This window comes from Lissotriton vulgaris, chromosome 1_1, assembly GCF_964263255.1.
Source record: "Lissotriton vulgaris chromosome 1_1, aLisVul1.2, whole genome shotgun sequence".
Classification (NCBI taxonomy): Eukaryota; Metazoa; Chordata; class Amphibia; order Caudata; family Salamandridae; genus Lissotriton; species Lissotriton vulgaris.
Window position 1 is genome coordinate 380,356,043 of NC_141685.1, and position 25,011 is coordinate 380,381,053.

The following is a 25,011-nucleotide window of genomic DNA, read 5'->3' on the forward strand; positions in this document are numbered from 1 at the left end:
CCCGGGCTCAGGCCATCTTGAAGATGGGGAGCCCTGCCCAATCACAGCTAGGCTCCTGCCCCCCTCCCACAGGAGAGGAGCAGGCTAGGAGGTGTACCCACCCCAGGACAGGGACCTATTGGTCCCCGTCCTTGCCCTACCTGTAACGCCCCTAAATTCAGTATTTAGGGGCTCCCTGAACCTTCCTTCCTCAGATCCCGATAAGAAAAGAAGAAAGCAGATCAAGAAGAAGAAGACCCGTCGTGAAGCTGCTAACAACAGGATGACAACAACTGACTTGGCCCCAGCCCTACCGGCCTGTCGATCCTGGAACCTGGTCCTGCCTAATCCCGGCGATTCCTGCGGACAGCAACCTTGGGACACCCAGAAGACCTGCCTGCATTGACACTCTTAATGCCTGGGACTCCCATCAGCAGAGGCTCTGCTGTAACAACCCCCCTGGTGCCAGCCAGGAAGCTCCGAACCAACCCACTCTGCACCCGCCGAGCACGGCCCGTGCCCGAGTGATCCAGGACGCCGAGGACGTCCGCCCGGCGACTGGGACCCGAAGTCCTGTGCCCAAAGACCCTCCTCGACTACCCCTGAAGCCTCAGGACAGAGGACCCCTCCGACCGCGACCACAAGGGGGTAAGATTTCCCAACCTCAAAAGACACCCCTGCACCCGGCGCCCCATGGCCTCCTGTGCCCAACTCCAGGGTGCCTACCTATCCTCCAAGATCCCAACTTACCCCTCGAAGTGCTGGTCGCTCCAGAAGATCCTTCGTCCACGAGCCTGCAGCCACTGGTTCCCTTTTCAAGCTCCTCATTGAATAACATTGAGCGCCCGTCGGCTCAAAAGCACCCTGCACCCAGCCACCCGAGTGCCCCTGGCAGTGCAATCTGTACCCTATCCTACTTCCCCAATTGCCCTGAGCAAGTGACGAGGAACCCAGCACCCACCAACCGGAGGCCCCCTTTCCTCATCGGATAACATTGGGCCTAACTACCTCTGCACCCGGCCGCCCCTATGCCACTGGGGGTGAACCAACTTTACTTACCTGACCCTGGGGGACCCCTGAGTCTATGCCCAGAACCCTAACTTCACCAGCCATGTATTCACCTGGAAACCGATAACTCACTTACCTGCCATTGGATAACATTGACTTGTTTGACTCGAAAAATCTTCTAAGTGTGAAGTTTTGGAGACTAAAAATATTCATATAAAATCACCCGGATTCCAAATTCCAAAGTACTCACATGTGATCAGGGGAGAAGCCAGTACTGTACCTTGTAGCCCAGTACTGGACCGCAAAAGTAATCCTTACCGGTTTTTACTATTAATCTGTATTTTCCCCATAGGAATCCATTGTCTGCTTTTCTATGAAATTTGAAATATTCAGTAAAAATCCTACGAAATACTGAAACGCAATTACTCACCTGTTTTAAGTTGAGACCCCAGTGCTGGTTTCAGGAGCCCAGTACTGGATTACAAAAGTAACGAGATCATACTTTACCTGCAACCTAAACTTTCTCTCATTGGATAACATTGCCAGTTTTTCATTGAAACAGCTTTATATTCCTGAGAAATCACTACCATAACTAAAACGATTTTACTAAATTGGTTTCAGCTTAGACCCCAGGACTGAACCTAGGATCCAGTCCTGGAACTACCAAAGTAATCTACAAAGTAATCAACTGTACATATATGATGAAAACCCATTGAGCTCAATGCTGTTGTGTGTTTTGAATTGTGTTGCCTACTGCAACCCCTGCATCTATTCTAGTGTGTTTACAAAGTTTATTGCCTGTTCCCTGGCTGAGGCAGATATGCAACCAGTCCCTGGAAGAAGGAGTGGTCCCGGAAGGCTGGAAATTGGCGGTGGCGACTCCACTGATCAAAAAGCCTTACCTGGACCCATTAGTACAGGCAAATTTTAGGCCTATTTCTCTCCTACCCTACCCGGTGAAAATCTTATAAAAAACAGTCAGTTAGGAATTGTCGTGTTTTTTGGAGGAGAATTCCCTGCTTGACAAAGACCAGTTGGTTTTCGCCCTGGTCACAGGACGGAGACTGCTTTGGTCACAATGCTGGATAACCTGCGTATGCGCGCCGACAACGGGAATCCCACTGTTTAAGTGCTTCTCGATATGTCGTCCGCATTCGACACGGTGAACCATCTCATCCTATTGGAAAGACTTAAGAAGATAGGAGTGATAGGTCGGGCACTGCAATGGTTACACTCTTACCTAGCAGGACGACATCAGGTGGTAACACTAGCTCCATTCTCTTCTAGTAAATCACCAGTCATCCATGGGGTGCCGAAGGGTTCTGCAATCAGTCCTATTCTATTTAATGTTTATCTGCAGCCCCTGCTCCCCATTATAAAGTCCTCCGGAGTCTGCTTAGTCAACTATGCCGATGACACGCAATTGGCATTTTCTTTAAAAGGTGACAATGCATTATCCCTGGACCTGTTCCAGCAATGCATGCGGCGGACAACTGACTGGCTTAGAAGGAATTCCTAACAATTTAACGGTGGAAAGACCAAGGTGGTATATTGCTCCTCTGGTAGGATGCCTAGACAATTTCCATCTGAATTTAGGCTCACCACAGAGGAGGAACCACTATTCCCAGTCAGTAAGGTATGCAATCTGGGGGTGCTGATTGATGATGATCTCCAGATGGAATCACAGGCAAGTAAGACTGCCAGTGTCTGTCTCGTCTTAATACGTATGCTGCGTAAAATACTCCCTTTACTACCTAAAGAGTCGCGATAACTGGTGGTAAGCAGTACAGCGGGAAGCAGGCTGGACTATTGTAACTCCCTGTATTTGGGGGCCCCAATATACATTCTTCAGGGGCTTCAAAGAATCCAGTCTGCAGCAGCTAAATTGGCCCTTGGCAGGCAACGTGGCTCCTCTACAACATTGGCTTTGAGAGAGCTACATTGGCTGCCTATAATGGAAAGGGTTCATTTTAAATCCCCCTGCCTCGTTTTTAAAGCAGTGCATGAGTTAGGTCCTGTTCCCATGCAAGAAAGGTTTTCATGGTATCTACCCACAAGGAAGCTCCGTTCTTCTAGTACCGGTCTACTGACGGTCTCTGGGTCTCTGGATTTAAACGGTCTAGGTTAGTGTGGCTGGTGCCGGTTGTAGAATAAACTCCCCCAGAGCCTTAGACAGATCAGCTCCCTGCTAGAGTTTCGCAGGAACCTAAAAACCTGGCTCTTTCCTAAGGTTTAGTCCCCAGTCCCTTCTTCCTGCTCTTTCTGTTGTGACCTGTTTCCACCCTGGTTTTGTTGATTAGTCTGAAGCGCCAGGATACCCGTGGGGTGACAGCACGCGCTATATAAGTTTCAAAATCAAATCAAATCAATCAATCTTTGCAAAGTAATTACATGAGAGTACTCATATCGAGAAAAGTATATTTTTATACCTATTGGTTCTAAAAATAAAACAACTATATCTGTTGATATAAAAACAATTGGCCTGGAGTTCAGTCCTTGAGTGTATGAAACCTTTTGCTGACTGAGTGTGTACAACAAATGCTTTACACTGTCCTCAGGTACTGCCTTACTGCTCGACCAAGCTACCACTTTTGAGAGTAAGGTCAGTCCTGACTTTAACCTCTGTTATACCTCAGGGGTTTGTGGACTCTATACACACTGTACCTTATTCTGGTCCAGTATACATAGAGCACTTTCTCACAGCTACTGCTTCACAACACTACAAGTCCAGCGCGTTCCAGGAGTGCACAACACAAGGGTAGATATCCTGAGCAGATCAACCAGTTTTTCCCTCGAGTGGGAATTAGCTCAAAGTCAACTTCTGAGAGTGTTTCACCTGTGGGGCACTTCATCATTGGATCTGTTCGCTGACTAACACAACTCGAAATGCAAGCACTTTGTAAGCAGGTTCCCCCAAGCAGGTTCATGGGGCAATGCACTGCAGTTACGCTGGACAGGAATGTTCGCGTACGCATTTCCTCCATTCCCTCTGATATCGAGAGTGTTAGAGAAGATGAGATCAGAGCCGTGCCGTAGTGTGGCCTAGGCCTGGTTTGCACATATGTTATGTTAGCATGGCTTATTAGAAGTTTAAACAACATTTTACCTTTTGCTGCTGTTGCACACAACACTGCATATAGCTCTTTTTGTAAGTTAGGCTGCGCGAATGTTTGTACCGCTTTTCACATGAGAAAGGCTTGTTTTCGACATCCCTAGACTTACATCGTGACCCTAGTCTGCACAGTGAGTGCTGAAGCTGTCAAGGTTATCATAACATGGTAGCTATTGTTCGCACTGATCGGCTAACGCTTTTTTAGACACAACAAATGGCAGCTGTGAGCCAACTGAGATTCTGGCGCCTTTATTATTGCACAGTTGCCATGATTTCACACACTTGGAAGATTTTCCGTTTCCAGGGATGCAGATAGCTTTTGCTGATCTTGATGTGATTCACGCTTGCTGAGCTGAGAGGTAATGGGGTCCCCCTTACAAGCCTAAGAGACCTTCTTTAGTTTATAATACATAGTTCCTAGATAGGGAGGGTGTTATAACTAGGCACTATAAGACCTGTTTTCACCATCATTGCAATATGATTTCTCCCTTTGTATTTTATGGAATAGTAACAATGCTGATCATATTATTTCTAATCATATGTCTGCTTATGTTGGCACAGATACTGCTTCTGAGAGCCCGTCGTTAAAATAAATATTTTAACCTTACCCGTGTCTCTTATTTACTCCTGTTGTTGACTGGTATGAGAATATAACGAAAGAGTGGTCTCCCTTCCCACCATTCCTGAGTTTGTCCTAAGTCACATGTTCTAGGTTGTCTAATCATTGGTTATTTTGCTATAGGACGAATAGCTAATGTGACAGTGATGCTAGCTGGTTGGGGTTTCCTAGGTACTGAGGTGAGTTTCTGGTACACCACTATTCACTGATGTCCTGGGTCTCTGTGCACAGTTCTGTGTAGGAGCAGGATCCTTGCAACATGGCGCATCTAACGTAGTGGTCTTATTGTGAGACTCTTGAGTAGTGCTTCTATCAGTCCACGACCGCCTCACTATTGTTTCCGTTTGACAGTGGTGACGGATAAACCTACCTATAGTTCTATTTCAAGCTTGATATTTTAAAACGGTTTCTATTGAATTACTACCTAGTTGTGCTTCATTTTATTGCATTGTACTTAGCTCTTTCTGTGTCGTTATGGCTGCCGTTGACATCCCAGTTCACAGTCGCTTGGCTGTGCGCAATAATTTGAAGGATTTCAACATCTCTTTGGAAGGCATGCCAGTGGTTTTTGTTGTATCTGCTGATGCAGTTTACTCGTTTGAGTTGTTTTACTCATGGGTTACGTTTCCTGCGGTTGATGCTAATACTCATGTGTTTCATTCTTACACTACAATTGCCGTGCCTAGGGAGTACGCTCCATATAGAACAACGGAAGTTCCGATTTCTGCTTGGTAGCACAGCGTTTGGTTTAATGGCGCCCTCCCTCACACTTTAACATCGGTTAGAATGGGACCATTGTCATTTCCAGGGGCTTTTGGGTCTGTTTTAGCTGGTTTTACCCCGCACTCTGCGGCGGCGTGATGTATAGCTGTGGAATTACGGCCCCTTTATATCTCTGCAGTGGCAGTGATAAGGGGTCTGGTTCATTATATTTCCTGCAACCTACCGGGTGGGGCCCCTGGAGGTGCGGCGCATCCAGTTAGACCGAATGGGCTGAAGCTTAGTCCCGTTATGGTTAATGAGATTATGGGCAAGCGTCCCCAGGATAAGGATGATATGCCTTTCTGGCTTGCCGAGAAATTTGAGCGACTGGAGGCAGTTTTTCCTAATACCACTCCTGTGGAAAAACACAGGATCCTGACAATAAGTTTGCAGAAAGACTTAGTGCCATACGTAAATGAATGTACCACATGGGGTGTGATTTTTTCGGCAGTCTATACTAGGTGCTTCTGCACCCAGTCAATGGCTGCCCTGCCATCCATCATTAAACGCTTTCAAGATGAACACAGGCCGGAAGCGGCTGTTGAGTTGGGAATGCGCCTCGTGGGAGCGTTTGACATGTTTCGCGATCTCGTCCTTGCTAATGTTACGGGAGATGCGGTAAGCTTCCAGGTGTCTAATGCTTTGCGCGATGTTCCAGAGGCCGAAAAACCCCGTCAGTTACCGAAAATTATTACGGAGGCTTATAAGACCATTGGCTGTAATAGTTTGGGTGTTAAGCCTTTTGCTAAAAAACAAACAGCAGCAAACTCAGTCGGCGAATTCTGATAAAGATGATCGCCAGAAAGTTCCGAAACAAAATTGTAGAAAGATTAGAACATTGGAATATTGGGAGCTCCTTTGCAGACAATGGAGTGCTCCCTGCTTCTACGGGCTGGAAAAGACCAGCAGAGCAACATTCCAATGTTCTACAAAGGCTTCTCGAAGCTCGAGGGGATATATATCCCCTCGAGCTTCGAGAACGCTTTGTTTTATTTGTTAGAACATTCTGCCCTCTAGTGGCAGAAGGTTCTAATAGCCTTATAGCCCTTCATAGCAGGGCTATACCGGCTATTAAAGTCCCGCTGTCTCAGTTAAAGTCCCTCGCCTTCGGCTCGGGCCTTTAACGATTCAGCAGGCCCTTAATAGCCGGTATTACCCGCTACGGCGGGCTATAAGGCTATAATAAAAAACAGAAGCAGCAGCAACAGAAACAGGGGTCCCGTCCTGCTTCGCCAATACCTGCCCCTACTGAGAGTACATATGAGTTAGGTGACCGCACTACGATTAAGTCACCTGATAGATTTCAGGTACCTGAACACCGTTATCCTCGCTCTTTGCAGGAAACATCAGTCTCTCCCACCGGTGGAGGAGGCAGCCGCAGAGGACAAGGTGCCCAACAGAGCCATGAGCAGCCTCGCAAGGCTGACGGAAAAGGCAAGCAAGATGAGTCACTGCTTCAAAGGCCCCAGTTTCAGAAGAAGAAGAAGCTTGCTGCTGTAACAGCGAGATATGCCACAGATAGTGAGAATACAGCTTCGGAATCTGACATGGGCGCTGACGCTGTTGGACAGCGCAGCGTAGATTACCATAGTGCGAGAGGCACTGCGTCCACTACTGAAGGTGACAGCGACTGACACATTGGTTGCAGTTGAGACAGGTGACACTAGGGTAGCTCCCCCTAAGAGACTTTATGGCAATGTCCTTATAATTTAAGGTGACATACAACGTAGCATAAGGAAAAGGCTACTTACCAGTATGCATCTATTCTTGGCATGTAGAGCTGCAGAGTTGTACACTATGTATAGATCGCCACCTAGTGTTGGGCCCGGATGTTTGCAGTTTGTTGTTGTCCTGAAAAGTTCTTTGGAAGTCACGAGATAGGTGACTCCTTCTTTGGACCACATTGCGCATGGGCATTGGCTCCATCCCCAGATTGTTTTTCGCCATTAGGGAAATGATGGAGCTTTGCAAGTACAGGAAGGATGCCCGTGTAATTTGTATCTAATTAAGATAATACTGGAACAGACAAGGGTAGCCGGGGAGGAGGGTGGGATTGTACAACTCTGCAGCTCTACATGTCAAGAACAGATGCCTACTGGTAAGTAGCATTTTCCGTTCGAGACATATGAGCTGCAGATTGTACACTATGCATAGGTTATATAGCAGTACCCACTCTTAGCGGTGACCACTCCTATCTGTTGCAGTAGTTTGGAATAATGTTTTGAGAACAGCCTGGCCCACATTAGCTTGTTGTTTTGTTTGCACATCTAAACAATAGTGTTTTGTGAATGTGTGGGGTGTAGCCCATGTAGCCGCTCTGCAGATGTCATCTAGGGGAATGTTCCCTAAAAATGCCATTGAAGCCCCTATCTTTCTGGTATGGTGGGCTCTAGGAGGAACAGATAGCGTATGTTTAGCTTTGGGGTAGCAAATCTGTATGCATTTGACAATCCATCTAGCTATCCCAGATTTTGAAATGGGATTACCCTTGTGTGGTGGTGAGAAAGACACAAAAAGTTGTTTTGTCTTACGAAAGGGTTGTGTCCTTTCTATGTAGCATAGCAATGCTCATTTGACATCTAATGTGTGAATAGCTCTTTATGCTACTGACTGTGGTTGCGAGAAGAACGGGCAGTTCCACAGATTGATTGAGATGGAATGGAGAAATTACTTTAGGTAGGAATTTCGGATTAGTACGCAGAACAACCTTATTTTAATGCACTTGCAAAAAGGGTTTTTGAATCGTTAGTGCTTGTAGTTCACTAACTCTGCACAGAGAAGTAATAGTACTAGGAACGCAACTTTCCATGTTAAAAATTGTAATTCACATCTGTGTAGGGGTTCGAAAGGAGGCCCCATTAGCCGTGTGAGAACAATGTTTAAATTCCATACAGGTGAAGGTGGTACTCTGGGAGGAATTATTCTTTTAAGGCCTTCCATAAAGGCTTTAATGGCAAGCACGCAGAACAGAGATAGATGTTGTCTGTTTTGCAGATAAGCTGCTATTGCAGCAAGGTGTAGTCTAATAGACCTATAGGCTAAGTTACATCTTTGAAGATACAGTAAGTAACCTATGATGTGTTAAATAGCCACATCTAAGGGATTAACATTATTGTTAAGACAATATATTAGAAATCGTTTCCACTTGGCTGCATAACATGCCCTAGTGGTAGGACGTCTCGCTTCTTTAATGACATTCATGCAGTCTGGAGGAAGGTTCAGATACCCAAATTCTAGGACTTCAGGGGCCAGATCGCAAGGTTGAGCTGAGCTGGGTCCGGGTGTCTGATCTCTCCATGGTTCTGTGTTAAGCGGTATTGAGACAGGTGCAATTTTTAGTGTGGTACTACAGAAAGTTGTAGCAGTATGGTGTACCACGGTTGTCTGGCCCACGTTGGAGCAACTCGGATGAGGGTCGGAGAATGCTGCTGTAGTTTACGTACTACTAGTGGCATGAATGGTAGAGGTGGAAAAGCGTATGCAAATTTGTTTGACTAATTCATCCATATCGCATTGCCTTTGGCCAGTGGGTGTGGATATCTGGCGGCGAAGCTTGGGCATTTAGCGTTTTCGTGGGTGGCAAATAGGTCTCTCTGAAGTTGTCCCCACATCTGAAAGAATGGCTGAAGAACTTGCATATGAAGTTCCCACTCGTGGGTCTGTTGTGTTTGACGACTTAACAGATCCGCTATAGTATTTCGTACTCCTGGGACATGTTGGGCTAGAAGGAATATGTCTTGAGCTATGGCCCACCTCCATATATCCTGTGCTAGTTGAGATAGTTGCAGAGAGTGCGTGCCTCCTTGCTTCTGTATGTAATACATTGCTGTCATGTGGTCTGTACGGACTAACACAGCTTTGTTTGCTACTTGCTTCTGGAAAGCTTTTAGTGCCAGGAATACTGCTAGTAACTCCAGATGATTGATGTGGAGTAACTTTTATTGCGATGTCCACCTGCCTTGCATGGTGTGTTGCAGTAGGTGGGCTCCCAGGCCGGAGAGCGATGCGTCCGCAGTCAAGATTATCTGAGAAGCTGGCTCTAGGAACGGTCGTCCCGTGGAAAGGTATTTGGTGTTCCACCACTGCAGAGAGCGATGAGTTCGACCGTCTACCAACACTAGGTCTGTTAAATGCCCTTGAGCCTCGTTCCATTGATGTGTAGGAGAGTGGAGTCTGCAATCCTATGGTCACCCCCGATTTTTGCTTTTTGCTTCACTGGTTTACGACTTTCCCTGGCTGTGGGCCTGCTAATCAGACCCACAGCCTAGCTGTTCTCGCTCTAAATTGACGCACATGTACCTTAGGTGCATTTACCAATTGGTACTGGGCCACCTTATCAGTCCCTGTACAGCATACCTTAGGTATCCAGGGCATAGGTGTACCCAGGGCCTACCAGGGGCTGCAGCATTTATTATGCCAACCCCTGGCTGGTCACCCAAATCTGACAACTGGCTGCACGACAGCTGGGGCAAGGTGGTGTAATCACCCTTTGCTTTAGATGTAGTATTCCTACATCTAAACCTAAAATGGACACATGTATTCCTATCAGTCACTCCTATGGCAGGCCTTATCAATCCTGAAGGCAGAGTGCTTGGAATTATGTGAGATGGTGCTCTGGCATGAGCTGAGCCCGTTTGCAGCTTGCGGAACCAAGTCCTAATAGCTGTTCCATGATAACGCGTACCATATACTCTTAAGTGCATTATAATCCTCGCGGTTATTTGCCAACTTTGGTATCGCTTTATCAAAACATGTTTAGTAAGGTATCATACGAATTGGAATACTAACCCCTCGCCAATTCTGGCGACGGGGTTAGCATTCCACCCTTCTAGAGGGACACGACATGTATGTAACTGTGAACCCCGGTTAAAGTTAACTCGAGCCTCAGCATCACAAAATGGATGCTGCCACCACAGACACAAGTCTGACCTCCTGCTGCTGGGAGTCCTTCCAGCGAGGAGAGCTCGGACAAAGGGTTTCCTGTCAGGGGCGGTGCTAGCACCATCCCAGACAGGATTTTGTGTATCCCAGGTAGGCAGGGCTGAGAGGAAGGTGACGGCAAGTGGCACCCCGGTGCTCATTGTGCATATGCCGACTCAAACCAGTTCCAGGGGCACCCCAGCCCCTGAGCTGGGGGTGAGACCGGACAAAGGAGAGGGGTGTAACCACCCCCCTCCTGGTCCCACCCATGGGCAGGACCTAGTCGCGTGCCAGCCCCTTTTCTCAGGATAAAGGTAGGAGCGGGCCCCCTTCCCAAATGAGATAGTCTTGAATCTAGAACTACTTTCCACAAAAGGAACTCTTGACATTCTCTGAAGACTCTACCTTGTGGCTAAGGAGTAGCCACCCTGCACCAGCAGGCACCACCTAAGCGGTTGCGGTTTGCTGCACGTCCATCCTCCGGATCAAGACTGCCCAGCTCGACGAGACCCGGATTCCCTGCCATCTCTGACCTCTACCTGCATCATCAGCCCAGCTGAGATTCGTGGGTGTGACGAGACCTGAGGGACTGGCCATCTTCAAAACCTGCACAACGCTTAACCAGCACGACCGCCGAGGGATCCTCGAGTGAGTACACTGGGGTTTGAGAAGCCCCAACCCAGAGCAGCTCCAGCACCGAAGTCCAGCCCCCCAGCATCCACGAGATCTGCGTGGGGCCCTTCTGCTTCTTTGCTGCTTGCCACGTTGTTCGGTCGCTTGCCCGTTGGCTAGTGGCCCTCCTGACGACGTACCACGACGATTTCACCGCTGGTCTGGTTGCTCCAGACTGGCCCTTGCTCCCTTCCAAAAGAGGAGCACCCCGGACCCTCCTGGTCCACTCCAGACGCCATTTTGACTCCACCGCGTGGGCTTGCCTTTTTCCAAGGCTTGTTGCTCCAATCCTGGTTCCAGCATCGCCGACAGCAGACACCATCGTGGGACAGCTCGCACCTCCAGCCTGGTCGCCGACAACGCCTCCTGGCCCGTGTGACTACAGAGTCCAGCGTCGCCCACTCACCTGATCGCGGTGACTTCATCCGGTGCCATCCTGGTGCCCACACAATCATTGGCTAGTGGTTAAGAACTGAGTCCCCTCTGCTTTCAGGTCGTCTCCATCAGCGATCCAGCCTTGGATCACAACGAACATCTTCACTGGTCGCCTGCCAGCAACATCTTCTTTCAGGCTCCTTAGACTACAACGAGGATTCCTGACGTCTTTTGAACCCTATGCAGCCGCAGCCCCTGGGCTAGGTAACCCGAGCATTTTGGTGCTCCAACGCAGGTTCACTATCCAAGTGTCCAGATCCTCTTTCGTTTTTAGTCTACCTAGGCGGATTCGTCCGGAAACAGTAACTTTAGAATTGCTAGCATCCTTAGACTTTGTCCCGCATCCCGCGTGAGAGTGCACACTCTGCACCCGAGTTCCCTAGGCCTCCTGCTCCTAACCTTAGAGTTCAGTAGTGTAGTCCTAGCGGTCCTGAAGCCTCTGTATCGTGTTACTCACCTGCCAGCATTTCGCATTCCACTTTTAGAGTATATGGTTTTTCGTGCCCCTCGGGCATTTGTGTAAATTGTGCAACTTGTAGTATTTTCCTAAGAGTTTTGTACTGTGCTTAACTCCCTGACCCATAAAGAGTTCAGGGTAGACTTGTTATTAATAAATATACTTTATTTTTATAACAACTTGTGTGGTGTCCTTTCACTTGGTGTTCAAGGGGTATATGTGATGGTAAAACAGCTGGCTTAACACGCCCTCTAGAGTTTAGCCCGAAGACTGCTTTTGTCCACGCTACTAGGATAGCTGGTCTATAAGGTTGACTTACAACCAATCATCAATAAGGGTCGTTTGGTATGATACACCGTGATCACTAGAATAGTGAGCACTATATATCAGGCCAACTTCTCACACTCTTGTTGTGGACGCATTTGAAGTCTTGCATGGGGTACTATGAAGATGCAAGAGGCCATCATCCCTATGAGTTGCATGAACACTCGTGCTGGGAGGGAGTGTTGTAGCTGAAACTTGGTTAAGAGAGTTTGCATGCTGGCTATCCTTGCTGGAGTGGGATAAGCTAGCACTGTTGAGGTGTTTATTGTGGCCCCAAGGTACTGTTGTACTTTGGATGGCTGTAGATGACTCAGTGTGGTTTATTGTGAACCCCAAGTTGTGGAGCAGCTGGATGGTGGCATAAGTGTGCTTTACGCATTGATTGTGTGAGCTGGCTTTTATGTGCCAGTCGTCGAAGTACGGGAAGACATTAATGTGCTGTCTTCGTAGACGCGCTACCACCACTGCCAAGCACTTGGTGAACACCCTTGATGCTGTTGTGACTCCGAATAGGAGTACTTCGAATTGGTAGTGCTGCCCGTCTATCACAAACCTGAGATACTTCCGGTGAGCTTTGTGAATGGGAATGTGGAAGTATGCGTCCTTGAGGTCTAGAGTAGCCAGGAAGTCGTCTTGTGACAAGAGAGGAAGGACTTGCTGGAGTGTGACTATGTGAAAATGGTCTGACAGTATGTATATGTTTAGCGGTCTGAGGTCTAAAAAGCCGTCCTTCTTTGGAATTAGAAAGTATAGAGAGTAAACACCCTTGTTTTGCTGGTGCAGAGGAACTAGTTCTATTGCACGTTTTTCTAGCGGAGATACTACTTCTTGCTTTAACAGTGATAGATGTTCTTGTGACATTGGACGCTGTTTGGGTGGTATGTTTGGGGGGTTAGATGTTAGTTCTAGACAGTAACCTAACTGAACAATTTGTTGCACCCACCTGACTGAAGTGATCTTGATCCAGGCAAGCAGGAATTGTTGGAGTCTTCCCCCCCACAGGCGTGGGGGTGGGGGAAGGGGAGGAAAGTCATTGGGTAGGGGTAGAGGCAGAGCGGGAGGTGTTGTTTTTGCCTCTGCCTTTGTTGTTGTTACCCCTGTAACCCCCTCTCTGGTAGCCCTTAGTGAATGTGGATTGGCTAGGGGTTTTGTAGGAAGAAGAGGGACTTTCTGAGGAGTAGCCTCTTGTGTTGCCTCTGTATGATGAGCGCCGAAAAGAACATCTGGGAGCTTGCTGCTGCAAGGCTCCTATAGATTTTGCTGTGTCAGTGTCTTTTTTTCATTTTTTCTAAAGACACGTCAACATTTGGACCAAATAGATGTGTCTCATCAAATGGCTGATTAAGGATGGAGTTTTGTACCTCAGGTTTAAAACCTGAAATACGTACCCAGGCATGTCTACGAAGTAAGGTGCTGGTATTGATTGCCCTTGAGGCAGTATCTGCGGCGTCCAGGGCACAATGAATGGAGGTATTAGTAATCTTTTTACCTTCCTGTATGAGTTTGTTAGCTCTGTTTTTATATATGTCTGGTAGGTGCTGCATTATGGACTCTAGTTCATCATAATGTGCCTTGTCATATCTTGCCAGCAACGCTTGGGGGTCAAGGAGCTTAGATTCTTTGTGTGGTGAGGCTTCACCTGTTTGGGAATTAGCACGTTTACGTGCATTGGACACCACTAAAGAATCTAATTGTGCTGGGCCTTTAATGTAAATTGGGTCTGCAGGGGCAGATTTATATTTTTTCTCAATGCAAGGATTGAGGACCCTAGCTCTGACTGGGTCTTTAAAAATCTCTGTTGAGTGCTTGATGACGCCCTTGAGCATTGGTAGAATGGCAGTAGACCTTTGTGTGTTGTCAAAAGTGTCTAATTAGGAAGTCTTCCTCCACTGCATAAGTGTGTAAGTCCACCCCATGATATTGTGCAGCCCTTTGGACTAGTAGGTTAAAACCTATGGTGTCCTCTGGTGGGGAAGGTCTGGAAGGGTATACATCATCTTGTGGGATATAAGGCACACCAGGGGTGTTGTAACCATCCCACGGATTAGGTGATTGAGGGGCACTATTAGTCTGTGCTGGGTAATGTGCACCCCCACCTTCATAATCAAAATCTGTGTGTACATCATCGTCTGGATTAGGAGATGGTGTAGGTGAATGAGGTGGTGGAGGTGGTGTAGGAGGAGGAACAGTATGGGGAGGTGGTGGAGAAGGGACCCTTAATGGAGAGGTTGCAATGTCTCTCTTCCTTGCAGGGGGAGGAGGTGCTGGCTTCTCAAGTGTTTTTTTCTTAGAGCTGAGAGTCAATTGTCCAGGTTAAGGATCCTTTACAAGAGTTTTTTGCTGTGGATCCCGTGTAAAAAGTTCCTGTGAGCAGGGCAGATCCTTTGGCGTCGAAATTTTCGGCTCTGTAGGTTTTTTAGGCACCGAGTCGGTAGCTGGCTTAGTGTGTCCTTTCGAAGTGTCTTTTACGGGAACCAGTTTTTTTCGGTTCTGGGGGTTTTTTCTGCTCCGATGCGTGTGAATCTGGAGCTTTGGTTTATTTTTTACTCGGCTCCGAGTGCGGTTTCGGCATCGATGAACTGCTGCCAGTCTTCGGCGCCGTGTGCTTGGGTGTCGAAGCAACGGTCGATGTGGAAGAGGAAGATGGCTTTTTCTTCGATGTCGGTGCTGGGTTGGCACCGGAAATAGGCTGGCTCGAGCCCGAGCCGCCTGAAGGCTTACTGAGCTTCTTTGCCGGGCCCGAAGGCGGGGCGTTGGAAGCAGTCTCTCTGTGTGCACCCGAGCTTTTTTGAGGGTGTCGAGGAAGGGGTGGGGTTGACGGTCTTACTTACGACTCGTTCAGCTGGAGTTACTTCCCCGACGTCAGAATCTTCTGCATCTGAGGATCTGACACTCTTCTCGGCGTGCTGGTGTTCTGGCACGTCGACGCCCTCTTCGAAGAGGTCTTTGGGGATCGAAGCTGACGAGCGAGCCATAGTTCTACGAGCTAGTAGGTCCCGAATGGTCTTCCTGGAGCGGAATGAGGCACACGCCGAACAGTCTTTGGCCTCGTGCTACGGTGAGAGGCAAAGGTTGCACACCTCATATAGGTCGGTGTGGGGAAACTTCAACCCACATTGAGGACACTTTTTGAATGGCGTCCTTTTCATGAGTCAGAAAGTGAGGCCTAGGTAGGCCCGAAGGCCTTCGTCGACGAACGGAATCGAAGACGTGGTGGAGAATCGCGTCGATGTGAAGGGCGATCGAAACAATACCGTCGAACTGGGTGAGGATTGCGCGCCGAAGGAAATTCAGTTCCAAACAGAAGCGCAGGAATCCCATCCGAGCCCGATGGCGGAAAAAAACAATCTGGGGAAGGATCCGATGCCCATGCGCAATGTGGTCCAAAGGAGGAGTCACCTATCAAGTGACTTCCAAAGAACTTTTCAGGACAACAACAAACTGCAAACATCCGGGCCCAACACTAGGTGGCGATTTATGCATAGTGTACAATCTGCAGCTCATATGCCTCGAACAAGAGGTATTTTGGGATAATCTGACTACTACCTATGACATTTTATTGGCGGAGGTCGACTGGCCTCCCTCTTTTGTTTTAGTAGCTCCGCAAGGGGAGCAAGTAATCCTTCCTAGTTTCGCGCACACAGTGCCGAAGGAGCTGGCCATGCATTTTGCAGTAGATTGGGCTAAGGTGCTTGCACTTGCTTTGTACAGTACTCACTGTGGTTGGGACAAATTTTCCCCCAGACATGAGATTCCCTTACGGTCTATGCCACAGCCTTAACCCTAATACCCCATGCGGCGTGAAGCGAAAGCTCCTGTTGCAGAAATCCTTGAATAATTGGAATATCAAGGTGTAATTGAAACATGTGTGTGTCTCCAATGAATAACCCTCTTTTTACTGTGACTAAGCCTGATGGCTCGTACCGTTTGGTACTGGATTACCGCCACGTAAACTCCCATTGTCGTACGTGTGCGGTAAAGAATACTCACAGTTCTGCTCTTGTGGATAGTCTCGTGCGCAAACGGTTCAAAACCACACTTGACATATCCAGTGGATTTTTGCCCATAATCTGTCACCTATTAGTAGTCAATGGACAGCTTTTACCAGTGGTGGCAAACAAGGCAAATTTCTTCGTTTGGCAATGGGCTATAAAAACAGTCCAGGCGTCTGTCGCCCACATAGTCTTTCTTTTGGAGGGACTCGACCCGGATGCATGTTCATTTGTGGATGACATTTATCTCACAGAAGACGAATTATGGCCGCTTTTGTGTCGTCTAGACCGCATTATTTGCCGTTTTGCGGATTTTGGCTATAAATTCAACTTTGCAAAATCTCACATTGCAGAGTACACAGTGTTGTTCCTGGGCTACGAGCTCAACAATGAAGGTCGAGGTTTGGCTCCTCACTTCTTGGAGAAATGTGCACTGCTGCGCGCTCCTACAACACTGAAAAAGCTACAATCTTTGCTGGGCTTTTTGAATTTAGGGCATACTTATATTCCCGATTATGTCCAGCGTATCAAGCCTCTTTATGCCTTGATACAACCAACTTTCTCCAAATCGTGCTGGCTGCCTGAACATTCATCCATCTTGCAATCTTTGCAGGCTGAACTTCTAGAATCTAAACTCTTGTTAACACGTGATAACCACACCAACCTGGTGATAAGAATCGTGCCAGGGGTGGTGGGTTTCACGTACCTCACCTTTAATGAGGCTGACAGTCCCTATCGCTTACAAATCACACTTGTACACTTTGGCTGAGTTGCGGTTTTCTGCTGTGGAATAAGTTTTGGCAGCAGTGCAAATGGCGATTCTTAAGGAATGTGCACTGTCGCAGGGAAAATGCATTTTGGTTGTTACTCTGTATCCTGCCTTGGAGGCAGTGACGAAAGCCAGTGTACCAAATTCAAAGGCTTTGCACCCACGGTGGATACAATGGGCCACGTCCTTGACATCTCCGGATATCACGTTCATTTTTGATTCCTCTCAGCATACTCAGGAGTTTTTGAAGTATGAATTTGTTCATCCTGCTCCTCTGACCATGCGCCCACTTGAGGTTTTCATTGTATCATTTACACTGACGGTAGTGCGCAAGCTGCTACCGGTTCAAAGCACGCATATGTTTCGGCCGGCGCAATAGTGGTTGGTACTATGGTGGATGGTGAATTCAAGTCCGATGTCGTGCATACACAGACATTAGGGGACTGTACCGCCCAATTGGCAGAGCTTCGTGCTCTGATGCTTGCATTGGAGTACGCAGATCCTGGTGCGACTACTCTTATCGTAAGTGACTCTTACTACTGTGTTCAGTCATACACTGACAATTTATCCTTTTGGACTCAAAATGACTATCGTGACTCCAAAGGTCGCACAAAAAAACAAAATCTGAGGCGCTAGCGGGCGCACAGCGGAATGGCTGTTTGACGTGACAGCTCCCCCGGGCAGGCACCAACATTGCGGGAGTTTGAGCACTAAATGTCCGGTCTATGAGGTATCAAGCATAAAAAACGAAATGGGAAGCTGCCGGGACTAGGACACAATACTTTGCATACCTGAAGGACTGCGCTTCTAGGAGAAATTCGGAGATTGCAGCAGACAGCATCCGGAGGCTAAGATGGCGGCCGCCAGCAAGGCAAGGTTCGGAACGCTCTCCTGACATCATAAGGTGAAACGACTACTGCAACTACCTGGCCACTGACCGGGACTTCAAACATCGGATATATGCGAGGAAAACTGCGAAATGGCGATAAGGACCATATATGCTAAATGTTGAAGCGCAGAGAACGGGACTGTAAGAACAGCGAGACCTAAAATGGTGGCGCCCATAGACACAGAGACAACTCGATTATGATGGTGATGTGAATCCAAGACTGAGCAATTTACACTCTCCACATAGTATGGCACGTATAGGGCCAGCAGTTATGGAACATTTGGGTCATTAAACGAGCGTGTAAGAGGACAGCGCGCAGTGGGCAAAGCAACCCCACTTGAACACTAGGTCGGCTGGGACAACAAAATGGCGGCCATGGAACGCACCACCAGAGTCAATACCGGCTGTAATCGGAGGCACGAAGCTTAACTATCAGAATCCTGGGCATTAACCTTACACCCTTACACAAACAAGGGACATAGAGGTGCGTTCACAAGCGTAATTCTTCACATGCTGGTGACCGATGAAGGAGATTCGGTATCACATAGAGAGCACCACCAGTAACTTCTGACTAATAGCGCTAGTGGTGGCCCAATGGGAAATGCGGGGAAAATTAATGGTCGGATTCCCAGTCACCTGCCTTGGGAACCCCACTGATTGAACACACAATGACTAGGTCCCAATGAAAGGTGGAGAAATATGAAGTGGAGGGCTGAGTGAGAATGGTCGTTATCAGCCCAGAATCGTACACATAAAAGCCAACTTCCTGCATAGGAAGCGCATATTGTGACGCTATAACGCTCAACCCCGCCATCTTAAGTATAAACGGGGTGCTGTTTACGAACACAAGCGGCCGGGGCAGTGGTTTAAATAGCGCTGAGCACGACGTAGGAACGACCCATCCAAACAGACGAGGTCGGGTACCAATCCACGATGGTGAGGCCAGACAGGCAGCAACCCAAGATCACTTTTGAAGCCAAAAAGACACCGAAGGGGAGCTGGAGAGAAGGCAGAGGGCGGTCGACCTTCGGATGTGCAGGCAGAAAGCAATATGTAAGCCATTCTCAAAGCCATACAGTCAAATCTGCAAGAAATCAACGGAAAGCTGGACCACTTAACGTGTAGAATGGACAGTATGGCGGCGACCATGGAAAAACAGGGGGAGCAACTGGACACGGCTAAAACGCGTATCTTGGCAGTCGAGGACGAATCACAAGCTACGACGAGCAAGTGTAATGCTATGGAAAAAGTCCTCGACGTGATTCAAGCCAAGGCCGTGGAGTTGGAAGCTCGTTCCAGACGTAATAACGTTAGGATAGCAGGACTACCGGAATCGACAAATACAGGCCGCATGGAGACCTACATCGAGCAGCTATGTAAAGACATTTTTGGAGCGGAAGCATTATCTTCGATCTTTATCATGGAAAAGGCAGACAGGTCGCTTGCGCCAAAACCACCTCCGGGCGCTGCACCACGGCCAATCGTGGCTCGTGTGCTAAACTATAGGGATCTGGATACTATTCTACGACTTGCACGTGAGAAAGGGCCGATTAGTCATCAAGGGAACAAGTTGGAGTTCTATCCTGACCACACTATAGCAGTGCAGCAAGCACGAAGAGAATTCGCGGCGGCGAAAGCCAAATTACGGACAATGCAGATACACTATGCAATGCTCTATCCTGCTCGTTTGAAGGTAACGTGTGAAGGGAAGTCCCAAGGCAGCTCAAGATTTTATAAAGAAGGTGTCAAAACAGAATAAATCCGCGGAAAGCAGAGAACGGAGGCAAGACTCGGACTAATGGACTGGTGCTACAATGGTGACTGTAAGCAGTGATGGCCAACAAGCAGAATTAACGATATGTGACTTGGGTAAGCTTCACCTGGGTAAGACATTGATGGGGATGATGGTGAAGGAAGTGGTAAGCGTGTAGACAAACTGAAGGCCTAAGTTGTGCTCTGGACTGCCCAGTTGGAACAGCGAGCATGCATATGACACTAAGTAATGAACTCAACCGCATAGATATGAACAGACTGCAAAACATATGCGAAGCGCAGGATTAGTATTACGACACTGTGCAGAACATTGTCTGGTAGTTGTTGAGCACACCTGGAACTGTTTAAATGCTACATGTATAATGGCGCATGCTGACAGGCTTGTTCACTGTGTTACAGATATGGGACTACACGCGGAGATTGCACTCACGAATCTGTTGAATGTAACTTGGTGATACTAGTCACACATCGGATCTACACTACAAGCCTAATGTTTAAAATAATGAAGTAAGGGGGGTTGTTTATTGCTAGTTATTACAGGTAGTAATAGAGTGGTACAGCTGCTTGATATTGTCATATTGTTAAAACACAGGTACTGTTGTGATATGATAGCTTACGGGCCTAACTCCCAATGTAAACGTTTACTTAACACAGTGAGGATCTGCCCCCACCCATTAAGTTGGATGATGTAGTGTACCCTCGGCGGACCTCCATATGGGTGATCTCCGTACAAGTTATGTTATCAAGGGTTGTTAAATGGGGGCAGCGGCTTCGGCAGGATTGGGAAGCTGAAGTGGGTGGGGAAGGGGTTTTGTTCAAGTTCAAAGACCAAAGCATTTACGATGCATTGCTGCCATTCATGTTGTTAGACGATTGCCTGTAAAGGGTGATGTGCTGTCTAGAGGACGTGTAGGTGCTGAACATAGAAACTATAACGTTAAAAGGGCTATGGGAGTGTCACAAATTCTGGAATGGCTCAGACAATGAAAGTTGATAGGAACGCACATCTGAACCTTATAACATGGAACGTACGGGGCTTCACGAACCCGAAAAAAATTAGGCAGATATTTGGAGGTTTAAATAGGTGGAGAATAGATATAGCATTCCTACAGGAGACCCATATTGCGCCTAACACACATAAAACTATTGGTGCGAAATGGGCGGATCCAAATGGGAGTTACGTCATACTAACAGGGTTGTTAAGGGGGCAGAGGATAACACTAGTTAATGTATACGGACCCAATGTAGAGACACCGGAATTCTTCCAAGTGTTATGGAACCATATGCACAAGCTTCGCGATACGCAAATATTGTGGGGAGGGGACTTCAATGTGGCACTGGTGGATCAAATAGATTGTTCTGCAACCTCTATAGAACCGGACAAGAAAGCCAGAGCAAAAATACTAGATATTATGGCAGATATACCTCTGAGAGATATATGGAGGCAGAGATACCCGGCTACTACAGGAGCAACACAAATAAACATGGCTCATAATAGCTGGTCCCGCATAGACTACTCGCTGGGATCGGATAACACCTTATTATGGGCGAAGGAATTGCGCAGTCTACCTAGGGTGCTTTCTGATCATAACCCAATATTGCTTGCACTCCAGATACCATATTATACCCCGCCTCCATTCTCGTGGAGATTCAATGCCAAGCCCCTCACGGACACAGTCTACGCTGACACTATCCTACAGGCAATAAGGGATTATTTTCAATTAAAGGAATCTACAGTAGAAGACCCGGGTGTTTTTGGGAGCCGTTTAAAGCCACTATACGTGGAGTATGTATTAGCACATCGGTGGGGATATTACGTGACATAAGAAGACAGATCCAGAGGTGTGAATCTCGCATGACAGAGCTAGAGGCATTATATGAAAACACACATGACACAGCACTGCTGGGAGATTTGAGACAAACACACACAGAACACCAAACCTTTCTCGAAGATGAACTCAAGTATATCACAAAAAGACAAACAGCTAGGAACTTTGGTGAAGGGGGAAGACCAGGCAGAATACTGGCAGCCAAGATATGTGAAGGTAAAAGTCCACAGACAATCTTACAAGTAAAAGCAGAGGATGGCACTCTAATATCACACATGGAGGGCATTTTACAATGCTTTGTGAATAATTATAGCGCTTTAGACAAATCACAACACACAGCACCTCCCACAGAAGTTCTAAGCTATCTGGAAGATGTGGCAATTGCGTGGCTGTCAGATAATCAAAGGGAGTATTTGTCACTACCTATAACTGTGGAAAAAGTGACAGAGGTGATACAGTCATTACCCAATGGGAAAGCGCCGGGCCCAGATGGATTTACGTGTGAATTTTATAAATCATGTGGATATACTAGCCCCCCACCTAGTAGCGATGTATGGGAATGCCTTCGATCAATCAGTACTACCCCCAACACTTAGAGAAGTGGTAATTATAGCCCTCCTAGAACCAGCAAAGGACCCGGAGATATGCGAATCATATAGTCCTTTGTCGCTGATTAACGTAGACTCCAAGATATTAGCTAAGATCCTTGCAGTCAGGTGCAGCCATTGATGACAAATCTGGTTCTGCCGGATCAGGCAGGTTTTATACCCAGTAGAGCAACCTTCCACAATACTAGAACACTATTTGCCTTGGCTCACTATTTATTACGCTCTACCAAAGCGGTGGCGGTTATGTTGGATGCCGCCAAGGCATTTGATTCAATAGAATGGTAGTACATAATAACGATACTACGGAGAATGGGATTCCCCTCGATGTACATACAGTGGGTGACGTTAGTGTACACAAAGCCGGTGGCAAAGGTAAGTATCAATGGGTATATCTCAAACACGTTTACTATCGAGAGGGGGACATGACAAGGGTGCCCTCTTTCGCCCTTATTATTCGCGTTGGCCTTTGAGCCATTGGCTTGCCTGGTCAGGCAGAAACACAAACAGTCGGCGCTACAGTTCCCTTCAAGACCACTGCATATCTCATTATACGCGGATTATATGCTCTTATACGTTCGGGATCCCGCTCAAAACTTGGCACTGCTGTTGAAGGAATACATAAAATTTGGTGGACATTCTGGCCTTACAATAAACTGGGCCAAGTCATCAATAATCCCCTTAACGAACACGACTACGCCACACTTCACTGAATTTCCCTTGGAATGGCAGACCACGCCTATAAGGTATCTAGGAGTCTGGTACCATAGAAATCAATCCTGAAGTAGTAATCCGCACGAATTACAGCATGGCTATTTCTACCCTAGAAGATAGAATAGACCGCTGGATACAGCTACCGCTCTCGATCGGATTGGGATAGTGAAAATGAAAATCCTACAGAAATTCCTATACCTTTTTAATAATATACCCATACCTCTCCTGAGTGCAGTTTTTAAAAGCATACAATCTTTGATACTTAAGTTAATATGGGCGGGAAAACAGGCACGCGTAGAACTTAGAACGCTAACGTTACCCTATGAGAAAGGAGGTTTTTGTGTCCCAGACTTCTTACTATATTACTTATGCACCCAAGCGCAATTTGCGATTTACTGGTACCACAAAATACCATATCTCACACACACTGCGATAGAGGAGGGAGATGCACCACCGGTGCCACTCACAGCCATAATAACGCCTACACGTCCACCGTTACATGAGGAAGACATAAACACTATCGACACTACGATGAAAACATGGCAGAAGCTGGGACAGCTAGCGCATAAAGTGCCTTTGTATGCACCGGCTTTGCCGCTACACTTCCATCCGGAATTATCGGTGACTGAGGAGGCTGTTCGTATGGATTTATTGAGGAAGGTAGGATTCCACACAATGGTAGATTTGCTTCATGAGGGGCAATTCCGGCAGGCTCGGGACCTAACATACATTCAAAACCAAACCTTAATGTTCAAATTCACTTACTATAGACTACAGAGGGCGATACAGAAGTTATATCCAGATTACCCAGCTGAACCAGTAAGTTTAAATACACTAGAACTTATATTGACGACCTCAAACACTACATTTGGTATCGAGACTCTATAAAACAGCACAGGCGGAAATCCCGTACACTACTGATAAGGCCAAGTCGAGATGGGATGCATGGCTGACTGACCCCTTAACTGAGAAGGAATGTCAAACGACATGTGCATTAGTAAAATTACTCACGCCTAATGGCAACCTACGCATCAAACACTTCAGATATGTCCACCAAACATATTACACACCGGTTAAACTATGTAGATATGGCCTACAAGAAGAGGCGACATGCAAAAGGTGCGGAGCAGATGGAGCCGATTTCCTTCATCTAGCGTGGAACTGTGAGAAAGTACGGGAGTTCTGGGAGGAAGTGTCCACAAAAATAACTAAGATGGTAGGAACTGAAATAACATGCACGATCAAATGCTGTTTGCTAGGTATATTGCCAACTGTAAAAGCGTAAAAGCGCCAGTTCTGTGCCATAGCATTACTGTTAGCAAAGCGTCAAATTGCTCAATGTTGCAGGGATCGTCTATTGACGTATGAAGAGGAACTGCCAACCAGATCTAGACCGAAAGATTACTGGCGTTTCTTTATAGACTATATACGCACCATTGATATGGATGGGGTACTGTAATTCCAGAAATGTCGTTCACTGAATGCACAGACGTTCGGCAGCAATGATCACCCTTACTAGATTGTTCAAGAAATGTGCATGTAATGTCTACACATGGATAATGAATGCGGAAATGTAATGGTCTGAGTTACTGTTGGCAATAGGATTGTATTTTGTACCCTTTAATGAAAATCAATAAACAAATTTAAAAACTTTAAAAAAAACAAAAACAAAAACAAAAAAACAAAAAAAAACATAAAATTATCTGGTTTCGAGTGGCTGAGCTTAAAAAGAGGCTCCCGCTTGTCTTTGTAATTCATACTCTGGGTCACCAGCATGTCGGAGTTCACGCTGTTGGCAATGGTCGTGCCGATGAAGCCGCCAAGACAGCAGTTGCAACATATTCAGTAGCAGCAGTTACATGTTCTAAAAGTAAGATTGATGATACCATCTTGGCAGCAATTGCCGCTACAGAGAAGGGAGGTAATTACCCGAAAGGTTTCCCTTCTAAATACTCTTATCATTTAAGCCTGATAAAGTTACTTATGTGAGAATTAACGACGTTGGTGACCGGTTGATTCCCAAAGCGGACCACAGGCAGTCTTTGATTACAGCAGCTCCCGAGGGCATGGCGCCTGCACATGCCGGCTACTGTATCTCTCCTACAGCAGCGTTACTGGTGGCGCGGTTTGTACAAACAGACGTGTGATTATG

General features: G+C 47.1%; 1 protein-coding gene and 1 pseudogene across 3 annotated transcripts in view; both read right to left on the reverse strand.

Moving 5' to 3' along the window:
* LOC147747213 (uncharacterized) overlaps positions 1–17,947 on the reverse strand; it is a 39,359-nt pseudogene extending 21,412 nt beyond the window's left edge.
* TUT4 (terminal uridylyl transferase 4) overlaps positions 1–25,011 on the reverse strand; it is a 1,145,308-nt gene that overhangs the window by 326,516 nt on the left and 793,781 nt on the right. The window lies entirely within an intron of this gene.